Source organism: Quercus robur, chromosome 1 (assembly GCF_932294415.1).
Source record: "Quercus robur chromosome 1, dhQueRobu3.1, whole genome shotgun sequence".
NCBI classification, from domain to species: Eukaryota; Viridiplantae; Streptophyta; class Magnoliopsida; order Fagales; family Fagaceae; genus Quercus; species Quercus robur.
In genome coordinates this window covers 7,856,749-7,865,838 of record NC_065534.1, presented here as the reverse complement: position 1 = coordinate 7,865,838, position 9,090 = coordinate 7,856,749, and the positions used below count along the sequence as shown (strand labels likewise).

Below are 9,090 nucleotides of genomic sequence, written 5' to 3'. Positions count from 1 at the left end.
CCTAGGTTATTGCACCAAATCCAAATCCAATAATTTCAAGTGCTGGTAAGATTTACAGTTTACCATCGCTGGTGCTTGTCCTTTTCCTTGTATTTTTTTATTTTATTTTTTTCAGTTCTGTAATCAATTTGATAATATATTGCTACTTTATAAAATGGAAAATTACTAAATGCTTTGGGAGTACCATAAATGCGTACTTCCCTCTCTTACATGAATTGTAGATCTTACCATAAATTTAATTAATGGAACTCATAGTTATGTGAAAGGGCATACACATTTATGATACTCTAGAAGTACCCAATAATTACTCCTATAAAATGCGCATATGGTGGTACCTAGAATAACCATGATATCAATTATGGAGTTTCAAGGCTATACACTCTTAGGCTTCCTAGTTCGCTTGGCTCTTTGAGTCATAGCATTGCTGTTGCACCAAGCAATGTAACTGCTTCACTCAACAGGAAAAGTTTTCCGGCCGGTTTCTTTTTGAGACATCATCGGCTTCTTACCAGGTAAGTCCTTGGTTTTGCACATGTTTGTATAATATCTAATCGAGTTTTGCTTCAAGTGTCCTGAGAGCCTGAGATATCATGCATAACGCATATGTTTCAATGTGTGTTTAAATTTCAGTATGAAGGTGCAGCAAATGAAGGTATAGGACCAAGTATATGGGATACTTACACCCATAGATATCCAGGTCTCTCTCTCTCTCTCTCTCTCTCTCTCTCTCTCTCTCTCTCTAGAAAATGTGATTTACCAACGAAACAGTCTTTAAAGATAATAATACTATAATTATATAATAATCTAAAATAAAATAGATTTCATATCAATGGATCTCTCTCTCTCTCTCTCTCAAAATAGATAATCGGTCCTAATCCATCACTGTAAGACTACTCACACTGCACACACAAACACACACACACACATATATATATATATATATATATGCTTACTCTCTATCTCTAAAAATTATACACTATCTAAAATGCACTAACTCGAGATTTTAAGTCGTGAGTTCTTGACTTAAAATGCAGAAATTATTCTATTTTTGAGTAAAATACAAAAATAAATTTGAAGTTTGGATTAATACCAAATATTATTAATCTTTTTTCAAAATTATTTAATTTGCTCCCTTACACAAGAGTCACTTAATTAATATCATTGAAAAATTATATTTTTCCTCTTCCTTTCTCATCTCTAGATACTATTTATTTACCATTGACTACCCAAATACTTTCGCAATTATATAATTACCACAATATAATCATTGTAAGAGTAGGGTTATTGCTTGAATGGTCTCATTACATCTGCGAGTTTAAGAGCGGTGAGTTCAAGTAGTGGCAAGCCTAATTATTGCTCGAATAGTCTCATTCCATACAAGAGTATGGTCTAGGTGGGTGAAGAACAGTTACCACACATGCAAGCTTCTTTTATATGTATATGTTCGGGGACCAGGAACTTGTCTTGGGGCCTGGTTTGAAAATCACACTCTTGCCGTGGTTTATAAAACAAAAACATAATAAGAAGAATGGGGCCAAATTGTTTTTTTGTTTTTGCTAAAAAATACTTTTGACTTTAACAGGAATGAGGACAAAGATGAAAGCTACAAAATTGCTTTTTGTAGGAACGAGGTTCATGATACAATTTCTGCTAAATTGCTGTAATAAATTTTCGAGAAGTACTTCTCCGTTGAACTAACTTTTTTAGACCCGACAAAATAGACATTATCGAACCCGATAAAAACGGGGGGTATGGGTAAGAATTTTTGGACTCGTGAGAAGTCAGTTTGAAACCGACCCGTGGATCACATGAGTTAGTTTGAAATCGACTCGTGAGAAGACATGGGTTTAAAAATATATATAATATAATTTTGTTTTTGTTTTTTCTGAGTCTGTGTTAAATGTTAATCCAATTTCACACTTTCACTCTTTGTTAATTTCTTTATTTCCTTTTTTTTTTTTTTTTGCCCAAGTTTTTTTCCTCTCAAAAACTTACAAATTATTTTTTTCACAAGATTAAGATTTGAATGCTTTAAAGTTAACATATACATGTGTAAATTCAAGAATTTAGGCATTATTTAACTTTTGTTATGAGTTTTTTTGTGTGTGTGTGTGTATTTGTTGTCTTGTTGGTATTGAAAGGAAAATAAATACAATATTGTACTAATTCCTTTTTTTTTTTAATTAATTTTGGCTAATGAAAAAAGAGAGAGGATCATACCGAGTTTGACTTATGGCTCGAAGTAAGGCATAACAAAATTTACATCTTCTAAATATAATATTTGTGATGAAATTACAGGTAGGATATCAGATGGAAGTAATGGAGATGTAGTTGTGGATCAATATCATCACTACAAGGTACGTGAACCGATGAACATAACATAAAATTTGATTAATTATTCCAATTATTGAGCCAAAATAATTATCACAAACCGGAAAGGAACTTAAAGGATTTTCGGTAAATATTTAATTTTTCTTTTTTTTTAGGAAGATGTAGGGATTATGAAGGAGATAAATTTAGATGCATACAGGTTCTCAATCTCATGGTCCCGAATTTTACCAAGTAAGATTATTTGCATTAATCTTTACTTAGAGATTTATGAGGTAATATTGAGTATACATCAGGGACTTGAATTAATATAATTATGCGACCCTTTTATGTTCCTCAAATTTTTATCATGGGGTCAAATTCAGAAGGAAAACTTAGGGGGGTCAAAATAGGGAAGCAATCAAGTTCTACAACAACCTCACCAAAGAGCTTCTAAGCAAAGGTCAAGATTCAATCTTAAAATTCCATCATATCATCAACTTATTTTACTTTTATAATTTATGATTTAATTTTTTCTATTAACAAATACAGGTCTAAAGCCTTTAATTTGTGACAATTTTTCACTGGGATCTTCCCCAAGCCTTAGAAGATGAGTACGGTGGTTTTCTGAGTCCCCACATTATGTAAGTGGTTGAGTCACCAAATGATTTGCACCTTTTCTCCATTTGTTTATAGACCTTTTACATATATTTATCATATCATAATTATGATTTAAATGACTCCCATTTTTTGGATGAAAGAAAAAAATATTGAGGGCCCATAAGGATACTAGGTGAATTTAATTATTTAACCATTATTTTAACACTTTTAGAGTTTAATTGATAATTAAATGGTAACGATATCTTTTATGGTATTTTATGTGTATGATTTGGACTCCAATTCTCTTTCCCATGCTATCTATCTATCTAAAAAATAAAAATAAAAAAACTATTCCTCGCTCTCGTCTCATTTGGTCTTATATTCACCCTTGTTAAGTGGGGCACAACGTGGGGGTGGAGCATAACACAAGAGATTGAAGTAGAGATAGGTTCAATCTCAATGGCGTGATAAAATCAATAAATTACAATTTGTCTCAGAAGGTTAAACTACTAAAAAAAAATTAAATTTAATTATTTAACGATTATTCTAACATACACATCTAAATGTCTAATATTTAGTGACGATTTTGGAGACTCTGCGGAACTTTGCTTCAAGGAATTCGGTGATTGGGTAAAGCACTGGATCACACTAAATGAGCCATATTTCTTCAGCGGTGGTGATTATGCAACGGGGCAATTTGCACCAGGTCGATGTTCTGCTTGGCAAAATCTAAATTAATTGCACCGGTGGGAATTCAGGGACGGAGCCATATTTGGTGACACACCACTAGCTATTGGCTCATGCAGCTGCGGTTAAAGTGTACAAGCAAAAATATCAGGTTCGACTTATCAAACTTAAATATAACGAAAGCAAATATTTCCATGTGCAATGAGTATTTTTTAGACCACATGAATGTCAATTTCTAAATATGATTAACTAAAGTTTATTTAACTTATCTGGTAAAATTTCTTATCATCAAATAAGAAATTTGAGATTCAAACCCTGTCTATATCAAAAATCAAATGGTGTCTTAGTCGATGATAATAGCAATCATAATGAAATTTACACCATAGATTAAAATTCTAATGTATCTATCAAAAAACTTAGATAAATATAGAAAATCTCACACATAAGTTCTGAGTTTCTTAAAAAAAATATTAAAAATGCACAGGCAGGCAGCACAGAAAGGTATTATAGGGATAACACTAGTGAGTTACTGGATGGTGCCATTCTCTAATCCGAACGACAACCGCAATGCAGCACAACGTGCCCTTGATTTCATGCTGGGATGGTAAGTTCTGCTTGCTGGTTTTCATTTTTCATTTTATATTTTAATCCTTGCCCTTTGACAAACTTAAATATTTCTATCTACAAAACCAACCCAAAAAGAGCTTAATTTCTTTTTAAATTCTAATAAATATACAAAAGTTATCTTATTGGATATGGTTTTTTTTTTTTTTTTTTAAATAAAAAAATACTATTATCTTTTTAAAACTTGCTTCATACTCTTTGGACTTTGGAGGGCCAACTCATTCTTAGGGGCCAAATCATTCATTTTGGGTTCCCAAATTAAGAATTAAAAGCTATAATTTTTACAAAAAAAAAAATATAAGATATACGAAATTTTATTTATTTACTTTTCATGAACTTTATCATTCTTAACTCTTTAAGGAGTGAGTTAATTGGACTTTGTTATTCTTATCTCTTAAATTACTCCATTTAAGTTGGGCTTGAGGTTTACCTCCATAAGGTCTTCATAGTTTCATCTAGTGATCTCATTCTCTCTATCGAACAAAAAAAAAAAAAAAAAGATGGAATTAAAAATTGATTGGGCAATAAGTCTTCCTAGAGAACCTCCCCTAGGCTGCCTAAACTTCAAAGTTTTTGGTCATTTATAACTTTTTTTTTCCTCTCATTCCTCCACCCCTTTTCTTGTTGATTGACCTGAGAGTGCATTTGAAATACTAAAATAAGTATGTAAATAAAAAACTACTAAATTTTTAGGTTTTTGAGTTTATTTTGACTGGCTACATGTTAAAAAATAAAAATTTTTGGGTAAATTCCATTAACATATTTTGAGATTTGGACTAAAACTTTTCAAAACTGGCCAATTTGGTCCCTAAAGCCAACTTCGTCCCTAAATAGTTAGTTATTTTTTCTCAACTGTTTTAGAGACTAAGTTGGCTTTAAAAGCACTTACATCAGTGGGTGCAAAATTGTGCAAAATAGAAAAAGATGTAAAATTTACACAATATTTCCTAAATTTGCTTCGCATCAGTTTGGCTATTGTTGTGAAAATATACACATTTGCTACAGTAACCATGCATATTTGCATGGCTACTGTAGATGTGTATATTACTATTTTAATAATTTTTTCTCTCTCATCAATCCTCTTCCCCACATACTCTCATCAGTCTCTCTCTCCCTTTCCCTAGTCTCTTCAACGTGAAGAAGAAGATGAAGACCCAATCACCAACAACCACCAGCACCACCAACAGCACCACCGTAATCCAGCACTACCAACCTCCATCACCACAACCCACTTCAATGGTTGAAAATCCAAACACAAAATCGACCCAAAACCAACCCAACCATCGAAAATTAATCTCAAACTCAACTTAAAATCAATCCAAACCCATCGGAAAACCCATCCTGAACCCAACTTAAAATCAACCCAAACACATCGGATGGAGAGACATGAAAGAAAGAGAGACGCGGACTGAATAATGTTAATAAAATAATAATAAACAAAAGAATAAAAAATATTATTTAAATAAAATAGTGTGTATAATAGATGGATTGATGTGTGTATTTTGTAAAATGGTAGTGCAAAATAGAAAAAGTAGGCTTTTATGTGTAAAATAGACAGAAAATTTTAGAAAGACTGATGTTGATGCTCTATTAGAGATGGCAATGGGGCAGGGTGGGGTTGAAGGATGGGGTCTTCGTCTCCACCCCACATGGTTTTGTCTTGCCCCATCCCTGCCCCGCCCTGCATGATGGGGAAAATTTTCTCACCCCATCCCCGCCCCTTGGGGCCCCGCAAAGCCCCACCCCACCCCGTAAAACTCTACTTTTTTGTTAATTTGCCCTACAACTAGTACAATTTTTTTAATAAAATCTATTTCATTAATAAAAATATACTTGAAATTACAATTAAATTTATCCCATCAAATCAAATCAATTTTTAGAAAAAATTGAATAATATATCAAAGTGTTTAATAAGACAATCACACAAAAAAAAAAAAAAAAAAAAAAAAAAAAAAAAAAAAAAAACTCATAGTATAACATATAACAAAATAAAGGCAGAGAACCGTATTGGGTAAAATAAAATAAGTCAATATTGATATGTTTGTTAATAGTAGGGTTTTAGGGTATGAAAAATTTATAATTATAACCCTTAGCAATGCGGGACGAGGTGGGGATGGAGAGGGGCGGGACGGGGTGGGTCTACAAAGTCTAAACCCATCCCTGCCCCGCCTCATGGTGCAGGGCTAAAATCTTGCCCCATCCTTATCCCACCCACCTTTGCCGGGCGGGAAAAACCTGCACGGGGCGAAGCAGGAAGGGACAGGGTAAAATTGTCATCCCGTGCTTTAAGGACCAAATTAGTTAATTTTGAAAAGTATTAGACTTGATTGACATTAGCCAAACCTCGAGGTATGTTAATGAAATTTATCCAATTTTTTCTCTCTTATTTTCTATAGTACTTATAGCATATATACAATCACTGAACTGCATCCCAATGCATATTATTTCTTTCAATTCTCTTTTTGGCCACGAATTAAGATGAAGTTATCACTTTAAAACTGAATCACATGACCTTTCTCTGTGTCTTTCTTTAGAATTTGTTTAACTTACGCATAAATTTTAAATTTTCCATTTATCTGCAAGTTTTTGGACCAATTGACAAATGGTGATTGTCCACATAGCATGCGATCTCTCGTTAAAGACTAGTTACCCAAGTTCACCAAAGAGCAATCCAAGCTAGTAAACAGGTCATTTGATTTTATAAGATTAAACTACTATACTGCTTATTATGCAGCTTATGCATCTCAACCTATTGGTGTAAAAGCAAGTTACATGACAGATTCTAGTGCTAATCTTATTAGTAAGTACAAATTCAACATTCGAAGCCATGCTTATGAGTTTCTTATGTATCTAATACTAGAATACTAACTAGAACATATTTTTTCTTGTTTTCGTAGCTTCGCGCAATGGGATCCTCATTGGTGCTCCGGTATGCACTCGCTAATTAATTACATGTCAACATTTTTGTTCTAGTCGTTAGAGGAAAGAAAGAAACAACATTTTTGTTTTAGTTTAATGAGGGTCCTCAACTATCAATTTTACCAACTCAATACAACGAAATTTATACATGACAAATTATAAAACTATCTATTAGGTTTTGAGTTTGTAATGTTGGCAAACCATGACAAAACATGACAAAAACTAAGTCTCATTAGTTTAGAATGGTCTACATTGAAGCCCAAGACAAAAAACTCAAGTTCAGGAAAAAAACAAATAAGTTACCCGCTGGTTGGTTCGATTGCTGCTAGGGATTTTCGATTGATCGAAAATCGCATATCAGCAAAATCTGCAAAACGTAAAAAGGCCATAACTTATTCGTTTAAAGCCCAAATCGCGAGCCGTTTTTTCCAGTATTTAAAGGACATTATAAGCTAACCCTAGGTAGGGTTTTGAGAGTTTTTTAGAGCGATTAGAGTGCATCTTGTGCCTCTTTTATAGATCTAGGGTTTTGTACCCAAAAGTTCTTTTATGTCTTCTACCGGTGCTATTCCTTATTGAATCTCAAGATCTGGTATTGTAGAAGTTGCTGCCTTCTCTTGTCATCAAAGGTGTTGATGATCTAAACCTTCAAAAGTGGTCTTGGAGTCACAAATAGGAGAGTTTGTGTTGCTAAACCTTTGAGTGGGATCTCAAAGTCACAAACGGGGGTGTTTGTGTTTTGCAAAGGCCAAAGAAAGAAGGAGTCCGTGGATTCGGAGCTTGCACGTGGTCGTGTCAGTAAGTTTTACTGGTTGGTAGCAATAAGAAGTCGAGCATGGGGGCTTGTAAGTCTTATTGTATGAACTTCGATTCTTTCTAGTGGATTTGCTTTTTACTTTGAGGATAGCTAGGTTAAATCCTTCCCAGGTTTTTTACCGGTTTGGTTTTCCTGGGTTATCATATCGTTGTGTTATTTATTTTTCCGCTGCTTTGCATGATATGATTGTTTGATTGTGATAACCTAAATTTGGAATTTAGACTAAGTAACAACTTGGCTAATAACCTAGATTAATCTAATTGTGTTTTAAGGGGTCTAAAAACTAACACTATCTATATGTATTATTTAATAAGTCACACAACTCATTAAAAAAGTTATATAACTAAAAGTAAATATGGATGATCTTTTAAATCACTATATCATGGGTTGGCAAGATAATTTCAAATATGTTTGGAACCAAACTTTTTCCTTTATATTTTTTTGTCTAGCATTTAAAAATAAAACACATCGTGTTGAGCCTTATGTGGTTATGTTAATATCCTTAAATAATCACAGACTACTTCAAGTTTGGTACATGTTTATCCTAGAGGATTTCGAGATCTTTTGCTTTACACAAAGAGGAAGTACCACAATCCACTAGTTTACATCATTGAGAATGGTAATTTCCTATAACTTCTTTTTTCAATTATAATCCCAAATTATTAAGTTCCCATTTGAAGCCAAATTCTCCAAACTATATGTGCAGGAGTTGATGAGTTCAATAATGCCACTTTGTCACTTGAGGAAGCCCTTGCTGACAACCAAAGAATTGAGTATTACTGTAGCCATCTTTGGTTCCTTCATAGGGCTTAACATTAACAATAAAAAGTATGATTTACCAATGAAATAGTCTTTAAATACTATAATTATATAACAATCTAATTAAAATAAAATAGATTTCATATCTCTCTCTCTCTCTCTCTCTCCACAGAAATCTAATTGGCTTTGACTTCTTTCTATGGTATAGGGGTGGCGTTAATGTAAAGGGATACTTTGCATGGTCATTGTTGGACGACTTTGAGTGGAATTCAGGTTACACTGTTCGGTTCGGAATCAACTATGTAGACTACAAAAATGGGTTGAAAAGACACCCCAAACATTCAGCTTGTTGGTTCAAAAATTTTCTCAAAAAGTAG

General features: G+C 33.2%; 1 pseudogene; it reads left to right on the top strand.

Moving 5' to 3' along the window:
* Positions 1-325: 325 nt before the first annotated feature.
* On the top strand, positions 326-9,090 carry LOC126712246 (beta-glucosidase 12-like; annotated as a pseudogene).